Source organism: Balaenoptera borealis, assembly GCF_965194805.1.
Source record: "Balaenoptera borealis genome assembly, chromosome: 7".
In the NCBI taxonomy this organism is placed as follows: Eukaryota; Metazoa; Chordata; class Mammalia; order Artiodactyla; family Balaenopteridae; genus Balaenoptera; species Balaenoptera borealis.
In genome coordinates, this window is record NC_138864.1 from 64,340,860 (window position 1) to 64,361,853 (window position 20,994).

Genomic DNA, 20,994 nt, shown 5'->3' on the forward strand with positions numbered 1-20,994 from the left:
GATGACTGGGGTCTGGCCGCCGACAGGAGTGTGGGCAGGGGTGACGGATAGGGACCATGGACAGGTTTTCTTTTGAGGGGTGCCCTCGGGCCTCACAGGGGCGCTCCTCCTGGGTGGCCTGTCCCCAGCCAACCTCACCTTGACTCCTGGCACTGCCTGGGCCTCCTGTGCTCTGTGACCTGAGGACACGTGCCTCAGACCTGGGCCTTCACCTCCCCGTTCCTGGGGCCCCTGCGGAGTCCAGCCCCCGGCAAAGCCCCCGCCTGTCTCCTGACTTTCTCTGACTCTGTGGATGACTCCGGAGTCCCGCTCAGAAGGGTCTGAAGAGCTCGTCTCAGCAGTGCAGCCAGGAACTGTGCAGGGACTGTCCCAGGCACTCTGTGCGAATGCCACGTGGGTTTCTTGGTGCTCCTGGAAGCCCCAGGAAGATGAGGGAGAAAGTTCTAGACGTCTCTTTACAGAGAAAGTGGTTGGATCAGAAGAGCATGTGAGGAGGCGCTTTGCTACTGTAGCAACAGTAGCAGTGAGCCAGAAATTTTTTTTTTTTTTTTTTTTTTTTTTAGGTTCCCTCTATGCCCACTTTCTGGAGAGTTTTTATCATAAATGGGTGTTGAATTTTGTCAAAGCTTTTTCTGCATCTATTGAGATGATCATATGGTTTTTATTCTTCAATTTGTTAACATGGTGTATCACATAGATTGATTTGTGTATATTGAAGAATCCTTGCATCCCTGGGATAAATCCCACTTGATTGTGGTGTATGATCCTTTTAATGTGTTGTTGGATTCTGTTTGCTAGTATTTTGTTGAGGATTTTTGCATCTATATTCATCAGTGATATTGGTCTGTAATTTTCTTTTTTTGTAGTGTCTTTGTCTGGTTTTGGTATCAGGGTGATGGTGGCCTCATAGAATGAGTTTGGGAGTGTTCCTTCCTCTGCAATTTTTTGGAAGAGTTTGAGAAGGATAGGTGTTAGCTCTTCTCTAAATGTTTGATAGAATTCACCTGTGAAGCCATCTGGTCCTGGACTTTTGTTTGTTGGAAGATTTTTAATCACAGTTTCAATTTCATTACTTGTGATTGGTCTGTTCATATTTTCTGCTTCTTCCTGGTTCAGTCTTGGAAGGTTATACCTTTCTAAGAATTTGTCCATTTCTTCCAGGTTGTCCATTTTATTGGCATAGAGTTGCTTGTAGTAGTCTCTTAGGATGCTTTGTATTTCTGAGGTGTCTGTTGTAACTTCTCCTTTTTCATTTCTGATTTTATTGATTTGAGTCCTCTCCCTCTTTTTCTTGATGAGTCTGGCTAATGGCTTATCAATTTTGTTTATCTTCTCAAAGAACCAGGTTTTAGTTTTATTGATCTTTGCTATTGTTTTCTTTGTTTCTATTTCATTTATTTCCACTCTGATCTTTATGATTTCTTTCCTTCTGCTAACTTTGGGTTTTGTTTGTTCTTCTTTCTCTAGTCTCTTAGGTGTAAGGTTAGATTGTTTAGTTGAGATTTTTCTTGTTTCTTTAGGTAGGCTTGTATAGCTATAAACTTCCCTCTTAGAACTGCTTTTGCTGCATCCCATAGGTTTTGGATCGTCATGTTTTCATTGTCATTTGTCTCTAGGTATTTTTTATTTCCTCTCTGATTTCTTCAGTGATCTCTTGGTTATTTAGGAACGTAGTGTTTAGCCTCCATGTGTTATTGTTTTTTACGTTTTTTCCCCTGTAATTCATTTCTAATCTCATAGCGTTGTGGTCAGAAAAGATGCTTGATATGATTTCAATTTTCTTAAATTTACTGAGGCTTGACTTGTGACCCAAGATGTGGTATATCCTGGAGAATGTTCCGTGCGCACTTGAGAAGAACGTGTAATCTGCTGTTTTTGGATGGAATGTCCTATAAATATCAATTAAATCTATCTGGTCTATTGTGTCATTTAAAGCTTCTGTTTCCTTATTTATTTTCATTTTGGATGATCTGTCCATTGGTGTAAGTGAGGTGTTAAAGTCCCCCACTATTATTGTGTTACTGTCGATTTCCTCTTTTAGAGCTGTTAAAAGTTGCCTTATGTATTGAGGTGCTCCTATGTTGGGTGCATATATATTTATAATTGTTATATCTTCTTCTTGGATTGATCCCTTGATCATTATGTAGTGTCCTTCCTTGTCTCTTGTAACATTCTTTATTTTAAAGTCTATTTTATCTGATATGAGTATAGCTACTCCAGCTTTCTTTTGATTTCCATTTGCATGGAATATCTTTTTCCATCCCCTCACTTTCAGTCTGTATGTGTCCCTAGGTCTAAAGTGGGTCTCTTGTAGACAGCATATATATGGATCTTGTTTTTGTATCCATTCAGCAAACCTGTGTCTTTTGGCTGGAGCATTTAATCCATTCACGTTTAAGGTAATTATCAATATGTATGTTCCTATGGCCATTTTCTTAATTGTTTTGGGTTTGTTTTTGTAGGTCCTTTTCTTCTCTTGTGTTTCCCACTTAGAGAAGTTCCTTTAACATTTGTTGTAGAGCTGGTTTGGTGGTGCTGAATTCTCTTAGCTTTAGCTTGTCTGTAAAGCTTTTGATTTCTCCATCAAATCTAAATGAGATCCTTGCTGGGTAGAGTAATCTTGGTTGTAGGTTCTTCCCTTTCATCACTTTAAGTATATCATGCCACTCCCTTCTGGCTTGTAGAGTTTCTGCTGAGAAATCAGCTGTTAACCTTATGGGAGTTCCCTTGTATGTTATTTGTCGTTTTTCCCTTGCTGCTTTCAATAATTTTTCTTCATCTTTAATTTTTGCCACTTTGATTACTATGTGTCTCGGCGTGTTTCTCCTTGGATTTATCCTGTATGGGACTCTCTGCGCTTTCCTTTCCCATGTTAGTGAAGTTTTCGACTATAATCTCTTCAAATATTTTCTCTGGTCCTTTCTCTCTCTCTTCTCCTTCTGGGACCCCTATAATGCGAATGTTGTTGCCTTTAATGTTGTCCCAGAGGTCTCTTAGGCTGTCTTCATTTCTTTTCATTCTTTTTTCTTTAGTCTGTTCCGCAGCAGTGAATTCCACCATTCTGTCTTCCAGGTCACTTATCCGTTCTTCTGCCTCAGTTATTCTACTATTGATTCCTTCTAGTGTAGTTTTCATTTCAGTTATTGTATTGGTCATCTCTGTTTGTTTGTTCTTTAATTCTTCTAGGTCTTTGTTAATCATTTCTTGCATCTTCTCGATCTTTGCCTCCATTCTTATTCCGAGGTCCTGGATCATCTTCACTATCATTATTCTGAATTCTTTTTCTGGAAGGTTGCCTATCTCCACTTCATTTAGTTGTTTTTCTGGGGTTTTTTCTTGTTCCTTCATCTGGTATATAGCCCTCTGCCTTTTCATCTTGTCTATCTTTCTGTAAATGTGGTTTCTGTTCCACGGGCTGCAGGACTGTAGTTTTTCTTGCTTCTGCTGTCTCCAGAAATGTTTAATGATAACATATTAGTTAGTTAATTTAAAATTTGGTGCTAATAATTTTATACTTGTTTAGTCTTACCAAAACTATATGAAGTGTTCTGCTATCATGTTAGCAACATTTAAATCATTGTGAGGTATAATAAGTTAATATTTGTATGTTTCAGCTCAGTACTTAACAGACTGCTTTGCTCAAAATAGGTGTTACACTAAACTTGAATGAATGATTAATTTTTGGATTACTGAACCAAAACCTATGGTTGTAGTATGGAAAAAAATTTTGAGATAATAAAACTGGGACTTGTTTTACAGAAAGAATATTCAGAGCATCTTTGGATAGCAGCTGGCAGCTTTGGGGTTTGTGTGTCTGGGAAAGCCATAAATCTCAGCCTACTGTGTAGAGAACACAGAATTGTAAGCCCAAACTGAAGATTTCAGTGGCAGAAGGGATAGATGAGAAAAAATTGCTTAAAGCTCTTACTCTTTCCTGATGGTATTATTTCCACCACTAGAAATTCCTCTTATAATTCTGAATACAGCAAGAAGTAAAACATACTTTTCAACCCTTCCTTTAACATGGTTTTTTTTCTTCATGAGAAATAAATCACTGGGCACATCCATATTTGAAAATAATTGTGATATTTATTTTACATACCTTAGATGTTCACATAAAATTGGGAACGTGTTAGTAAGAAACAACTATCCAAATCATGTACTCAGAACTCTTATAGTCCCTAAAAAGAGCAATTACAATTATTGATAATGAAACATTTAATATTCAGTTAGCAGTTAAGTTTTAGGTCATCTTTGTGTTCCAAAGATATATATACATCTCCCATCTTTGAAATGTTTTCCCAACTTCAGTTTTCCCAGGTTGAGTAAAACTCTCTACTATCATGTATTTAATTAAAAATAACATAATTCTAGACTCTTCTCTCACCGTACACCCCAATTTAATACATTCCACCACCGAAGTAACTCTCGAATTAATTCACTTCTATCTATGTTCATTGTCAGAATCCTCAACTAGGCTGCAGTCACCACAGCCATATTCCCTCTGCTCCTCCCCTCCATTCTCCAAACAGTAGCCAGGATATGTCCTTTTTATAGCACAGATTTGAATACATAATTTCTCTCTTAAAATGTTTCAACAGCTTCCAAAGGTCCTTCAAATAATGCCCCTAAAATCCCAACAACCCTACCTTTAGTTGCCTCTCCAGGCTCAAATGTATGCACATTTCTACTATTTGTTTATTTCATGCCAGCCACTCTGGCTTTCTATTTCAGCATGCAATGCTTTCCCCTGCCTCACAGTTTTTGTACATATTGTCCCCTCTTCCTGGAATGTTCTACCCCTTCTGTTTGCCTTATCTAAATGGTGATGCTTTTTAAAATCACAGCGTGAATATTGCTATGCAGGTAAAACTTTCCTAACTTGAATAAGCTGGATCTCCAAATTATATATTTCCTTAGCACTATGAAAATCTACATTTGTAGTGCACTACGAAAAGATAGGTCCTAACCTCGATTTTGCACATAACTGTTTCTCGATAGTAAATACTGGTACAATTATTTTTTCTCAGTTATTTATTGAATGTAAACTTCATGAAAAAGGGAAGTATTTTGTTAACCATTTCCATCATCTGAATGCATGATATTGTCTGGTAGGTAGTAGGCATACAATAAATATTTGTTAGCCAACTGACAAATACAGTAATTTAGAATTTACTATATAGTTTCATATACCTAAAATATTTTCCTCTAAGTTTATTTGCACCCCTAACTATGTTGAACTTTGTCAGGCTAGTAGGTGAGGTGAAGAGAGGAGAAAGTTGTATAAAAACATTGGCTGAAGGGCTGCAGAGCGGAGAGCGAAGAGAAGGTAAAAGGGAAACACTGATATTGGAGAATAATATCAGATCCTCTTCAAAACATAAAAACAGATCCAGAAGACTTTTTGATTTTTTTCTTTCAATACGAGTTTTGCAATATAGTTTACTATTACTAGTTAGAGGCTAATTAACTAGAATGGTGTCTCCATATCGTTATCGCTGTTCACTTTTGACATTTGTATTGGCCATTAGCACTTCCTCTAAAGCGACCATGTGAAGGGAGTGGGGTGAAATTTAAGCCAGGCAATTTGCCTCCTGTTGACAGATTTTGTAATGTGATTGATGGGGCAGAAGGTGAAACTAGCTGGTAAAATGAGTTTTTTGCATTATCTGTGTATTTCATATATCAATGCCGGTATTTCTCAAACTGCAGGTCAAGACTCTAGAGGGAAGGGTTACAATATAATTTAAGGGGTTTCATATATGGGAACTATTTGGAGGTGGAAATTGTGGGCTATATTGAAAGTACGAGTCATCTTTTTTTCCTCAACTCTCCACAATTCCTCCTTCCTAACCTGTTAAAATTTGTTTTAACAAAATTCTGCCAATTAGAGGACATAAAATCTTTATGCATGTTATTCATAGTGTAAACCCTTTAAAAGCAAACATTAGAGAGTGTTGAAATCACCTGTCTATGCAATTCTGCCTGCAGTACCTTGCACAGTGCCTTATAATCAATTAATATCTGTAGGTTGATTTGCTTTCCATTTACTCACAGAAAAAAATATGACTATATTATGAGAGAAAATGATAAATATGTGAAATTGATAGGTACCACCCATCATATTAACTACTGGTTGTCAAAGAGAAGAAAAAACAAAAACTGCAAAAATAAGTTTTTTCTTTATAAATGTGTTTTGAGCTCCTGATATAATATTAAACCCAGGATTAACCAGATTTTCCAGGGTCTCTTTTACAATTCATGTTTGATTTCAGGCCTCAGTTACGCTATTGTGTCCCATTTTCCTATTTCCTTTTATATAATCTCTCTCTATTTTATCCAAGAAAAACATCCTTGTATTTGTGGACCATGAAGATTTATATTAGTACCTAAAATTTTACTGCCTGATTACATTCGTATTGAGTCAAGCAACTTTGATTGAATATTGACCCCATGTAAACATTTTTCTTTTCAGTACATGAACATGGAAAATAATGAAAGAAAGTGTGAATTATTTTCCTTATCTAAACAATTACCGAAAGAAATAAAGATTATAAAGATAACATTTTATATTAGAATTGTTTGTTATAGATGATTTTATTATTAACTGACAGTCCAACTTAGAGTCTTATAAGTAAATAAGCTGATATCTACAGTCATATATTTTATTTTTCTACTAGCTATCATTAAAATTAAAGAGAATTCTTAAAATTACAGTAAGATAGTCCTCTAAAAATATATTTCAATACTTTAATATCAATATTTAAGAACAGTTTTTGACCACTAGTGATAGACACCCAACTGAAACTCTCTTAAGCATAAGAGGACATTCATTTGTTGATATAACTGCTAAGGGGATGGGTGTATCTGAAGATGACTGACAGTTGGAAGCTGTGAGGAGCACCAACACATTCTTTCAACTTACCTTCTAGTATCATTTCACTTCTCACATAATGCTTTCTTCACAAAACCAAAGCCGTGGCATATGATAGCACTTTTCTTACATCCTTACAGTTTTGCAAGAAAGAAGAGCAAGAACCCTCTTTTTCCAAATCTTGGGGAGGGATTCTCATTAACATGACCTGGATTAATGTCCATGGCCTGACATGTTAGAAAGTGGTTACATTATGATTGGCCCTGTTTGCATTTCCTGCCCATCCAAATAATTGAAGAAGAGGGTATAGCATAGAATGGGGATATTATTGTGAATCCAGGATGTCACCTAAATGTGCATCTGCAAAATTTTAATATGCACTTAAATAAACCAAATTATATAACAAACATACACACACAAATGCAAACACATACAATATGCACACAGTAGCAAGTCAAAGCTCTGAAAAATAATATTGTGCATACTAAAATCTTAAGACCAAAGGGTAATCTGAAGTTATTCAACTGTATATTTGTTAGTTGTTTATTGAATTGAGATATTAACTAAAAAAAAAAAAGAAGCATATGGGACTTCCCTGGTGGTCCAGTGGTTAAGAGTCAGAGCTTCCAATGAAGGGGGCAAGGGTTTGATCCCTGGTCAGGGAACTGAGATCCCACATGCCGTCTGGCATGGCCAAAAATAAAATAAAATAAAATAAATTAAAAAAAAAAATGAAAGCCTACTACTAGCTTTTAAATTTGGTCATTGATTTCTTTACATGTAAGTAAATATATTTGTAACCAAGGGAAGTGGCAGAAAATATAATTTCTTTTTATAAAATATTTTTAAGGATCCATGTGCAAGACTAAACATTTCAGAAAGTGTTAAAACAGCATCAGAAATATATTTACCTCATATTTATTTTTATTATTTATAGTAATTAGAAAAAAATGAAATATAGAGAAAAATTATCCACTATAACTTGGAATAAAGAAACTCGAGAATATTTTTAATAGAATTTTAATGACAAATCATACAATAAAAGACAGAGTTCTATAGGCTATATTGTCATCAAAGATCTATCACATAGCTTAGAGAGACCAGTATTGGCGGGTCATCATAATAAATGTATTTAAATTAGCTTTGTATGTGCTAGCATATATAATCTTATTCTTTACTTATCTAAAGCTTTGTATGTGCTTATTCTTTACTTATCAAGGTAATAGGAATGATTTGTTTTATTTGTAAACCTTTCGTTGTTTCATTTAACCATGATATAATTGTGAGTAAAGTACCTCTTCCCTGGATAAGAATCATTGTGGGCATTATGACCATTACGGTTATAAATTTTCTAAGTTTGATGACAACTGTAAACCCACAAATCCTAGATGCTTAACAAATCCCCAGAATAAGAAAATACGAAAAACAAAGAAAACTGCACTGAGGTGCATCATTATCGCATTGCTCAAAACTAGTTAAATAGAAAATGTCAAAAATAGAAAGAGTAAGGAGATGTTACAAACAGAGATACAAGAATAAGGATGATAGCATATTTTGTATCATAAACAGTTCAGTGAAGCAAATTTTAAAGAACTGAAAGAAAAAAAATCAACCTAGAATTCTATACCCATCAAAAATTACATTCAAAACAAAGACTTTGTCAGGCATGCAAAAGTTGAAAGAATCTGTAAACTGCAGGTTTACACTATATGATAGGTTAAAGCAATTTCTTTAGGCAGAAAGAAAATGATACCATATGGAAATATGGATCTACCCAAAGGAATGAAGTGCATGAGAAATGGTAACTAGATAGGTAAAGACTCAAGATTTTTTTTCTTATTATTTAACTCTCTAACAGATAAGTAATTGTTTAAGCAGAAATAATAACAATGTAATGTGAAGTTTATGATATGTGTAAACTTAAAATGGAAAATAATAGCACAAATATTGAGAGAGGAAAAATGGTGATATATTGTTTTAAGGTTCTTATGCTGTATATATATAGTGGTATATCACTTAAAGGAAGATTGTGGTAAGTTAAGCATGTATCCTGTAAATTCTGAAGCAACCATTAAAATGACAAAGCAAAGAGTTATAGCTAAAAAGCCAACAAAGAAGATAAAGTGATAGAAATTCATTTATCTAAGAAACTGAAATAAAAGGAAAAGAGAAACAAGGAAAAGATGGGACAATTTTTTTTTTAATGGCAAAATGATAGAATTTGAATCTAACCATATCAATAATAGATTAAATTTAAATGATGTAGAAACTCCAATTAAAATACAGAGATCATCAGATTGGACAAAAAGCAATAACCACTTATATGCTGCCTTTGAGAAACAAATTTCGAATACATAGACATAGACAGGAGTAAGTTAAAAGTAAAAGGGTGAAAGAATCTATAGCATCCTAACACTTTATAAAACAAAACCTGAATGATTATACTGATATCAGACAAAATTGTTTTTAGAGCAAAGAATATTACCCAGGGATAAATTTATTTTATAGCAATAAAAGGGTCAAGTTAACAAGATTTATGCAACTAATAACAGAGCTTGAAAATATATGAGGCAAGAACTGCTAGAACTATAAGAAGAAATAGACGAACCCACAATTATAGTCAGAGATTTCAATAATACTCTCTCATTAATGGATAGAACAAGAGCATAGAAAAATGAGTAAGAACATAAAAGATTCTAACAGCACTGTGAATTGAATTTATCTAATTGACATTTCTAAGATATTCCACCCCCAAACAAACATTCTTTTTTTTTTTTGGCCACACCACATGTGGGATCTTAGTTCCCCGACCAGGGATCAAACCCACCCCCCCTGCAGTAGAAGCCCAGAGTCTTAACCACTGGACCACCAGGGAAGTCCCAAACATTGTTTTCAAGTACACACAAACAACACCAAGATAGACTGCATTGGACCCTAAAACAAATCGCACTAAATTTAAAGGGATTCAAGTCTTTCAGTGACTGTTACTGACTACAATGGAATTAAGTTAGAAATCACTATCAGAATACTTTTTGGAAAAGTCCTCCAAAATTTAGAAATTAAATAACACTTCTAAACAACAGATAAGTCAAATAAAAAGATCAAAGGAAGAATTAGAAGGTACTTGGAATTGAACAGAAATGAAAATTCATTGTATTAGAATTTGTGTGATGCTACTAAAGCAGTATTAAAGGGGAAACGTGTAACACCAAATACCTATGTTAGGAAAGAAAAAAGGTCTCAAATCAATTATTTTGGTGTCCACCATAAGAAACAAAAGAAAGAAGAGCAAACTAAAACCAAGTTAAGTAGGAAAATGAAATAATCAAGATCAGAGCAGAAATCAATGAGAAAAAGAGCAAGGTGGCAAGAAAAGAAGACCCAGCCCTTGTCGCTCCACAAAGACACTGACTTAACAACAATATATGGACCAAAATATCTTTATGTGGACTCCAGAAACCAGTTACGAAGTTGTGGTATCCCAGGCAGGTAAAAAGTTGAGAACAGCCACATTGAAATGAATGATAAGAACTATTTCACTTTATCCCCAGTTACCTCACCCTTAGGTCAGCAGAGCTCATTGCCATTGAAGAGAACTCCAACTCATGGCTTCTCCTTGGTGGGAAAAAGAAGAGTAGAACAAGTGTCCAACACGCAAGATATTCAGAGGGCTGCCTGAGGGACTTAGTTTCTTTCTCATATGACTTGGAGCACTGGCATGGTTGGAACCAGCATAGTTTAGATTCCTGGGGCCACTGAAAGTAAGAAAGAATAGGAGTAGCTTGCTCTCATACCAGAGGACCTGCCATGCTACAGACAGAAGCCATTGTTGTTTGGCACTATCAGAAGAATGCACCCAACTCATGGCTTCTTGAGAGGGAGAGATAAGAGTGGGGCATTCATCCAGGTGTACCAAGGGTTGCCAGAGGGACTGGTTTCTGACTGGTCTGACTTGGAGCCCTGACCAGGAACAAGGATACTTTGGATGCCTGCAGGCCACTGAGAATAAAAAGGAGCTGGACAACTTGCTGCTGCAGTACCATAGAACCTGCAGTATTGCACAGAGACACTAGAGGGAGCAAGAGATTATGAGCTACTGAAAGAGAAACTAGCAAATCTCTCTAGTTGGTAAATTACATCCACAAGAGCAGAGAAGTTGCATCCCCCTGAAAAATGGTTCAGAGCCCCCCAAAATCTCTAGCTGTGTTAATTGGTGAAAGGCTTCCCCCGTACAAAGCCAGCCTAAAAGTACTGAGGGAAGTGCTATTTTTTCAAATGAAAAAACATAGCAAAAAAAAAAAAAAAAAAATCACAGTGACACAAAGAGACAGGGAAACATGTTCCAATCAAAGGAACAAAATCAACTGAAACAAACAAAGATCTATGAATTACCTGTCAAATAATTTAAGATAATTGTCTTAAAAGAGGTCAGTGACCTGCAAGAGAACATAGATAGACAACTAAATAAAATCAGGAAAATACATGAACAAAGAGAATATCAATGAAAAGACAGAAACATAAAAAAAGAACCAAATAGAAATTCGGGAGCTGAATAATACAATAACTAAATTGAAAAATTCACTAGATGGGTGTAACCACAGATTTGATCAACCAGAAGAAAACATCACCAAACTCAATAATTGGTCATTTGAAATTATTGAATCAAAGGAGCAAAGAAGCGCCTTGAAGATGGCGGAGGAGTAAGATGCGGAGATCACCTTCCTCCCCACAAATGCATCAAAACTACATCTACATGGAACAACTCCTACAGAACACCTACTGAATGCTGGCAGAAGACCTCAGACTTCCCAAAAGACACCCTCAGGTGACCTACACACAGAGGCGGGACCAAATCCAAAGCTGAACCCCAGGAGCTGTGCGAACAAAGAAGAGAAAGGGAAATCTCTCCAGCAGCCTCAGGAGCAGAGGATTGAATCTCCACAATCAACTTAATGTACCCTGCATCTGTGGAATACCTGAATAGACAACAAATCACCCCAAAATTGAGGAGGTGGACTTTGGGAGCAACTGTAGACTTGGGATTTGCTTTCTGCATCTAATTTGTTTCTGGTTTTATGTTTATCTTAGTTTAGTATTTAGAGCTTATTATCATTGGTAGATTTGTTTATTGATTTGGTTGCTCTCTTCCTTTTTTTATTTTATATATATATATTTTTTCCTTTTTCTCTTTTTGCGAGTGTGTATGTGTATGCTTCTTTGTGTGATTTTGTCTGTATAGCTTTGCTTTTGCCTTTTGTCCTAGGGTCCTGACCATTTAAAAAAAATTTTTTTTTAGTGTAGTTTTTAACCCTTGTTATCATTGGTGGATTTGTTTTCTGGTTTGGTTGCTCTCTTCTTTCTTTCTTTTTTTTAATTACTTTTTAATTTCTAATTTTTAATAATTTTTTCTATTTTAAAAACTTTATTTTCTTTTATTTATTTATTTTTTCTTTCTTTCTTTCTTTTTCTCCCTTTTCTCCTGAGCTGTGTGGCTGACAGGGTCTTGGTGCTCTGGCCGGGTGTCAGGCTGGAGCCTCTGAGGTGGGAGAGCCGAGTTCAGGACACTCGTCCACCAGAGACCTCCCAGCCCCGTGTAATATCAAATGGCAAAGGCTCTCCCAGAGATCTCCATCTCAACGCTAAGACCCAGCTCCACTCACTGACCAGCAAGCTACAGTGCTGGACACCATTTGCCAAACAACTAGCAAGACAGGAACACAAACCCACTCATTAGCAGAGAGGCTGCCTAAAATCATAATAAGTTCACAGACACCCCAAAACACACCACCAGACATGGTCCTGCCCACCAGAAAGACAGGATCCAGCCTTATCCACCAGAACCCAGGCACCAGTCCCCTCCACGAGGAAGCCTACACAACCCACTGAACCAACCTTACCCACTGGGAGCAGACACCAAAAACAACGGGAATTACAAACCTGCAGCTTGCGAAATGGAGACCCCAAACACAGTAAATTAAGCAAAATGAGAAGACAGAGAAATACACAGCAGATGAAGGAGCAAGGTAAAAACCCACGAGACCAAACAAATAAAGAGGAAATAGGCAGTCTACCTGAAAAAGAATTCAGAGTAATGATAGTAAAGATGATCCAAAATCTTGGAAATAGAATGGAGAAATACAAGAAACGTTGAGCAAGGACCTAGAAGAACTAAAGAGCAAACAAACAATGATGAACAACACAATAAATGAAATTTAAAATTCTCTAGAGGGAATCAATAGCAGAATAACTGAGGCAGAAGAACGCATAAGTGACCTAGAAGATAAAATAGTGGAAATAACTACCACAAAGCAGAATAAAGAAAAAAGAATGAAAAGAATTGAGGACAGTCTCAGAGACCTCTGGGACAACATTAAACACACTGACATTCGAATTATAGATGTCCAAGAAGAAGAAAAAAAAAGGGACTGGGAAAATATTTGAAGAGATTATAGTTGAAAACTTCCCTAATATGGGTAAGGAAATAGTCAATCAAGTCCCGGAAGCGCAGAGAGTCCCATACAGGATATATCGAAGGAGAAACATGCCAAGACACATATTAATCAAGCTATCAAAAATTAAATACAAAGACAAAATATTAAAAGCAGCAAGGGAAAAACAACAAATAACCTACAAGGGAATCCCCAAAAGGTTAACAGCTGATCTTTCAGCAGAAACTCTGCAAGCCAGAAGGGAGTGGCAGGACATATTAAAAGTGATGAAAGGGAAAAACCTACAACCAAGATTACTCTACCCAGCAAGGATCTCATTCAGATTCGATGGAGAATTTAAAACCTTTACAGACAAGCAAAGACAACAGAATTCAGCATCACCAAACCAGCTCTACAACAAATGCTAAATGAACTTCTCTAGGCAGGAAACACAAAAGAAGGAAAGAACTTACAATAACAAACCCAAAACAATTAAGAAAATGGTAATAGGAACATACATATCGATAACTATCTTAAATGTAGATGGATTAAATGCTCCAACCAAAAGACATGGGCTTGCTGTATATCATGCTGCTCCCTTCTGACTTGTAGAGTGTCTGCTGAGGAATCAGCTATTAACCTTATGGGAGTTCCCTTGTATGTTATTTGTCGTTTTTCCCTTGCTGCTTTCAATAATTTTTCTTTGTCTTTAATTTTTGCCAATTTGATTACTATGTGTCTCGGCGTGTTTCTCCTTGGGTTTATCCTGTATGGGACTCTCTGCACTTCCTGGACTTGGGTGGCTATTTCCTTTCCCATGTTAGGGAAGTTTTTGACTATAATCTCTTCAAATATTTTCTCTGGTCCTTTCTCTCTCTCTTCACCTTCTGGGACCCCTATAATGCGAATGTTGTTGCCTTTAATGTTGTCCCAGAGGTCTCTTAGGCTGTCTTCATTTCTTTTCATTCTTTTTTCTTTATTCTGTTCCACAGCAGTGAATTCCACCATTCTGTCTTCCAGGTCACTTATCCGTTCTTCTGCCTCAGTTATTCTACTATTGATTCCTTCTAGTGTAGTTTTCATTTCAGTCATTGTATTGTTCATCTCTGTTTGTTTGTTCTTTAATTCTTCTAGGCCTTTGTTAAACATTTCTTGCATCTTCTCGATCTTTGCTTCCATTCTTTTTCCGAGGTCCTGGATCATCTTCACTATCATTATTCTGAATTCTTTTTCTGGAAGGTTGCCTATCTCCACTTCATTTAGTTGTTTTTATGGGGTTTTATCTTGTTCCTTCATCTGGTACATAGCCCTCTGCCATTTCATCTTTTCTATCTTTCTGTGAATGTGGTTTTTGTTCCACAGGCTGCAGGATTGTAGTTCTTCTTGCTTCTGCTGTCTGCCCTCTGGTAGATGAGGCTATTGAAGAGGCTTGATGGGAGGGACTGGTGGTGGGCAGAGCTGACTGTTGCTCTGGTGGGCAGAGCTCAGTAAAAGTTTAATCCACTTGACTGTTGATGGGTGGGGCTGGGTTCCCTCCCTGTTGGCTGTTTGGCCTGAGGCAACCCAACACTGGAGTCTACCTGGGCTCTTTGGTGGGGCCAATGGCAGACTCCTGGAGGGCTCAAGCCAAGGAGTACCTCCCGGAACTTCTGTTGCCAGTGTCCGTGTCCCCACGGTGAGCCACAGTCACCCCCCGCCTCTACAGGAGACCCTCCAACACCAGCAGGGAGGTCTGGTTCAGTCTCCTGTGGGGTCACTGCTCCTTCCCCTGCATCCCGATGCACACACCTCTCTGTGTGTGCCCTCCAAGAGTGGAGTCTCTGTTTCCCCCAGTCCTGTCGAAGTCCTGCAATCAAATCCCACTAGCCTTCAAAGCCCGATTCTCTAGGAATTCCTCCTCCCGTTGCCAGACCCCCAGGTTGGGAAGCCTGATGTGGGGCTCAGAACCTTCACTCCAGTAGGTGGACTTCTGTGGTATAAGTGTTCGCCAGTCTGTGAGTCACCCACCCACCAGTTATGGGATTTGATTTTACCGTGATTGCGCCCCTCCTACCGTCTCATTGTGGCTTCTCTTTTGTCTTTGGATGTGGGGTATCTTTTTTGGTGAGTTCCAGTGTCTTCCTGTTGATGATTGTCCAGCAGCTATTTGTGATTCTGATGTTCTCGCAAGACGGAGTGAGAGCATGTCCTTCTACTCCGCCATCTTGGTTCCTCCCTCCCTTTCATCACTTTTAATATGTCCTGGCACTCCCTCTGTCTTCCAGAGTTTCTGCTTAAAGATCAGCTGTTAACCTTTTGGGAATTCCCTTGTATGTTATTTGTTGCTTTTCCATTGCTGCTTTTAATATTTTTTCTTTGAATTTTATTTTTGATTGTTTGGTTAATATGTGTCTTGACATGTTTCTCCTTGGATTTATCCTATCTGGGACTCTCTGTGCTTCCTGGGCTTGACTGAATATTTTCTTTCCCATGTTAGGGAAGTTTTCAACTATAATCTCTTCAAATATTTTCTCAGACCCTTTCTTTTTCTCTTCTTCTGGGACCCCTGTAATTTGAATGTTGGTGCATTTAATGTTGTCCCAGAGGTCTCTGAGACTGTCCTCAATTCTTTTCACTTGTTTTTCTGCTCTTCGGCAGTTATTTCCACTATTTTATCTTCCAGGTCACTTATGCGTTCTTCTGCCTCAGTTATTCTGCTATTGATTCCTTCTGGAGAATTTTAAATTTTATTTGCTGTGTTGTTCATCATTGTTTGTTTGCTCTTTAGTTTTTCTAGGTCCTTGTTCAATATTTCTTGTATTTTCTCCATTCTATTTCCAAGATTTTGGATCATCTTTACTATCATTACTCTGAATTCTTTTTCAGGTAGACTGCCTGTTTTCTTTTCATTTGTTTGGTCTCGTGGGTTTTTACCTTGCTCCTTCATCTGTTGTGTATTTCTCTGTCTTCTCATTTTGTTTACCTTGCTGTGTTTGGGGTCTCCTTTTTGCAGGCTGCAGGTTTGTAGTTCCCGTTATTTTTGGTGTCTGCCCCCAGTGGGTGAGGTTGGTTCAGTGGGTTGTGTAGGCTTCCTGGTGGAGGGGACTGGTGCCTGTGTTCTGGTGGGTGGGGCTGTATCTTGTCTTTTGCCTGGGCAGGGCCACGTCCGGTGGTGTGTTTTGGAGTGTCTGTGAACTTAGTATGAATTTAGGCAGCCTCTCTGCTAATGGGCAGGGTTGTGTTCCTCTCTTGCTAGTTGTTTGGCATGGGGCGTCCAGCACCAGCGATTGCTGGCTGTTGGGTGGAGCTGGGTCTTAGTGTTGAGACAAGATCTCTGGGAGAGCTCTCACTGACTGATATTACATGGGGCTGGGAAATTTCTGGTGGTCCAATGTCCTGGACTCGGCCCTCCCACCTCAAAGTCTCAGGCCTGACACCCAGCCAGAGCACCAAGACCTTGCCAGCCACACGGCTCAGAAGAAAAGGAAGAGAGAGAAAAAGCAAACAAACAAACAAAAAACCAAAAAAAACAGAACAAAAAAACGGACAGAACCCTAGGACAAATGGTAAAAGCAAACCTATAAAGACAAAATCACACAAAGATGCATGCACATACACACTCACAAAAAGAGGAAAAGGAAAAAATAAATATATCTATATAAAAAAAGGAAGAGAGCAACCAAACCAATAAACAAATCCACCACTGATAATAAGCACTAAATACTATACTAAGATAAACATAAGACCAGAAACAGTTGCTCCCGAAGTCCACCACCTCAATTTTGGGAACATTCATTGTCTATTCAAGTATTCTTCAGGTGCAGGGTTTATTAGGTTGATTGTGGGTATTTAATCTGCTCTCCTGAGGCTGCATGGAGAAATTTCCCTTTCTCTTCTTTGTTTGCACAGCTCCTGGGGTACAGCTTTGGTTTTGTCCCCACCTCTGCATGTCGGTCGTCCTCAGGCATCTGTTCCCCACCCAGACAGGAGGGGGTTAAAGCAGTGGCTGATTAGAGGGCTCTGGCTCACTCAGGCCTGGGAGAGGGAGGGGTATGGTAGTCAAATTGGAATGCGGGGCGAGCAGCAGAGGCTGGCGTGATGTTGCAACCGTCTGAGGTGCACCATGTGTTCTCCTAGGGAAGTTGTCCCTGGATCTTGGGACCCTGGCAGTGACGTTCTGCACAGGCTCCTGGGGGTGTGTGGATAGTGACCTATGCTTGCACAGAGGATTCTTGCTGGCAACAGCAGCAGACTTAGCGTTTCATGTCCGTCTCTGTGGTCCGAGTTGTTAGCTGTGGCTTGCACCTGTCTCTGGAGCTCGCTTATGTGGTGCTCTGCCTTTGTGGGCATGCTGGGAAGGAATCGCCTGTCCTCACGCACCCCAAAACAAAGGTCTCTTGCCTCTCCGGCAGGTCCACACTTTTTCCCGGACTCTGTCCCGGCTAGCTGTGTCACACTAGCCCCCTCAGGCTGTCTTCACGCAGCCAACCCCGGTCCTCTCCCTGGGATCCGACCTCCGAAGCCAGAGCCTCAGCTCCCAGCCCCCCCCCCCCGCCCCAGCGGGTGAGCAGACAAGCCTCTCAGGCTGGTGAGTGCTGGTCAGCACCGCTCCTTTGAGTGGGAATCTCTCCACTTTGCCCTCTGCACCCCTGTTGTTGAGCTCTCCTCTGTGGCTCCAAAGCTTCCCCTCCCCGCCCACCCCCCCATCCCCTCCAGTGAAGGGGCTTCCTAGTGTGTGGAAACCTTTCCTCCTTCCCAGCTCCCTCCCAGAGGTGCGGGTCCCATCCCTACTCTTTTATCTCTGTTTTTTCTTTTTTCTTTTGCCCTACCCAGGTACATGGGGATTTTCTTGCCTTTTTGGAAGTGTGAGGTCTTCTGCCAGCGTTCAGTAGGTGTTCTGTAGGAGTTGTTCCACATGTAGATGTATTTTTGATGTATTTATGGGAAGGAAGGTGATGTCCACTTCTTACTCCTCCACCATCTTGAAGGTCTCTCCCCGATAATGGCACTTTTAAAGAGCTAGTGAAGACTAAATCCAAAAAACAAGTGCTTTTGGTGCCTATGCTTGTAAAGAGATCTTCTCAGAAAGGAAAAACAAACTTGAGAAAAACAAATGCAGTGGTCTAATGGGATCCTCTTGAGTTTGTCCTTCTGTCTGGTGTCCCTTGCGTCAGTAGAATGAGACCGAGTTCAATTCAGAAGCAAAGGAAAACTTTACTCATGGATCAAATAATGGAGAGGTGCAAGTTCCTGCTCTAGAGTCCATCCTCTTCCCCCAAAAGTGACTTTTAAATGATTAAGAAATACTATTTTTACTTTAGTATTCATTTTTAGAGTCTTTGTAATAATTCACTGTAATTATAGTGTTCATATTTTTTTGCAATGTACTGATTAAGCCCAGTTGACATTAGAGCATATGAAGTACTAAACCACTGTGAAAGAAATAATATCACACTATTAGCCAGTTTGGTATTCCATGTAGATTAAGCAACCTAAGGTGTTAAGTTGTAAATATTCAAATTACCTTTATTATCATTTTATGGAAAACTTACTTACAGGTAGTATAAAAATCTATGTAGTATAAAAGTGAATAAAAATATGTGCTGCAATAAATTAGCTATGATACCAAGTCTTATGTAATGAATCCTTTTGGGGGAGCTTTTATTATAAAAGTAATAATAAGGGACTAATATATCATATAATTATAACTGCTTTTATAAAATTCAGGATGACAGGATAAAAACATTGAAATGCAAATCATTAATCAATTAATTTATTTTTCAAATTAATTTTATTGGAGTATAGTTGTTTTACAATGTTGTGTTAGTTTCTGCTGTACAGCAAAGTGAATCAACTATATGTATACACATATCCCCTCTTTTTTGGATTTCCTTCCCATTTAGTTCACCACAGAGCACTGAGTAGAGTTCCCTGTGCTATACAGTAGGTTCTCATTAGTTATCTGTTTTATACGTAGTAGTGTATACATGTCAATCCCATTCTCCCAATTCATCCTACCTCCCCACACCCCAGTATTCATATGTCTATTCTCTAAGTCTGTGCCTCTATTTCTGCTTTGCAAATAAGTTCATCTGTATCATTTTTCTAGATTCCACATATATATCATTAATTTATAATGAATTATAATGCCCGATATGTTCCAATTGAACCTTGGTCAAATCTATTTTTAGCGTTGTAAAAAATGACTTAAACTTAGTTGATTTTGATATCTTTATTTTCCCTTACCTACCCGTGATGTGGGTGCTCTCATTTTAATGAAGAAGACAGAGAGATAAATATTAAACAAATATTGATAGATGTGAAGAGAGCTTTGTTCTACTGTTTATTTCTTCTGTTGACAAGTGTGTCAGAATTTGTGCATGGGTTTTTGTCGATAAGAATAGACTGAAATTTGTGGCAAAGTAAAATGTGCTGAAACTTAGATGGAGTGTCTGAATGAAACTGATGCCCATGCAAATATAGGACTCATGAAATTACTACACTTTTAACCTCACCTTTACTCAGAAAAGAGATAAGTAGTTCCTACCCTCAAGGAGCTTATCACCTAGAAGAATACACAGACAAGGCAAATGTGTGTTCAGTAAGTAAAATGATGTTCAGGGTGTATGAAGCTGAGAATGATTTCCTCAGGCTAAGGAATTAGAGGGAGCTGCATAAGAAAGATAATACTTCAAAGGAAGTTAGGTGGGCAAGTTGGATTTAGTCCATTTGCGGAGGGTGTGTGGGCCTTTGTAAATAGAGACAAGAGTTGCAGGTGGGGCCAGGATATTCCGGACAGAGAGATCAGATCCTGCAAAGGTCTGGAGGTGTGAGGGAATGTTTCACATGTTTAATACTAAAATTAATTAAGTATGGCAGGAGTGTAAGATAATTATGAGGGATAATGTTAGAACATTGGGCAGGGGAATATTGTGGAGGGATTTGTATGCTAAGGCAAAGGGTTAGAAGTTTATTGTTCATCCTGAAAAGGGTCACTGAAGAAGATAAAGCAATGGAAAGATTTTAGAAAGGCTCCTCTGGTGGCAATGTGGAAGATGGAGTGGACAGTGTATCTGGAGGAAAGAGAAAAATTTAGAGACTTAATGAACACATGAAAAATGGAAACTGCAAATGTAACAGAGAAATGATGTTTTCAAATACCTTATCACAATAGAACGAAGAATCTCTTTCCTCTCATCTTGCAAACTATGTCCTCATGATCCTTCTAAAACATTAATTTGTATATGTGAAATCAGTGTCTCCTCTGGAGACTCCACAGGGAGGAATCCACTTAGAAGCTCTTTCAGGTTGTAGGCAGGATCCATTTCCTTGTGGCTGTATGACTGAGGGCACCAGGTTCTTACTGGCTATTGGCTAAAAGTAGCTCTCAGATCCTAGCAGCCACCTTCAGTTCCCTGCCACTGTGCTGGATACTTCGTAACATGACAGTTTGCTTATTCAATTCCAGCAGGAGAGCATCTCTCCTGTCTGTGGGCTGATGTTATCCAGTTTTATATAACTTAAGGTAGTCATGGGACTGACATCCCATCACCTTTGCCACATTCTATTGGTTTTTATTGGTTGGAAGCAAACCACAAATTCTGCTTGCACTCAAGAGAATGGGATTATACAAGGATACGAGTCAGGGGGGCCACCTTAGACTATGACCTCCACGCATATATTCATGAAGGTTTTGATCAAAAGTAACATTCT

At 38.5% G+C, this 20,994-nt stretch overlaps 1 long non-coding RNA gene across 1 annotated transcript in view; it reads right to left on the minus strand.

The window, feature by feature from the left end:
• Positions 1-15,125: 15,125 nt before the first annotated feature.
• Positions 15,126-20,994, minus strand: part of LOC309631848 — a 466,259-nt gene continuing 460,390 nt past the window's right edge. The window contains exon 2 of the long non-coding RNA XR_014246609.1: positions 15,126-15,517. This is a non-coding gene — a long non-coding RNA (uncharacterized lncRNA). The remainder of the gene's footprint in view (positions 15,518-20,994) is intronic.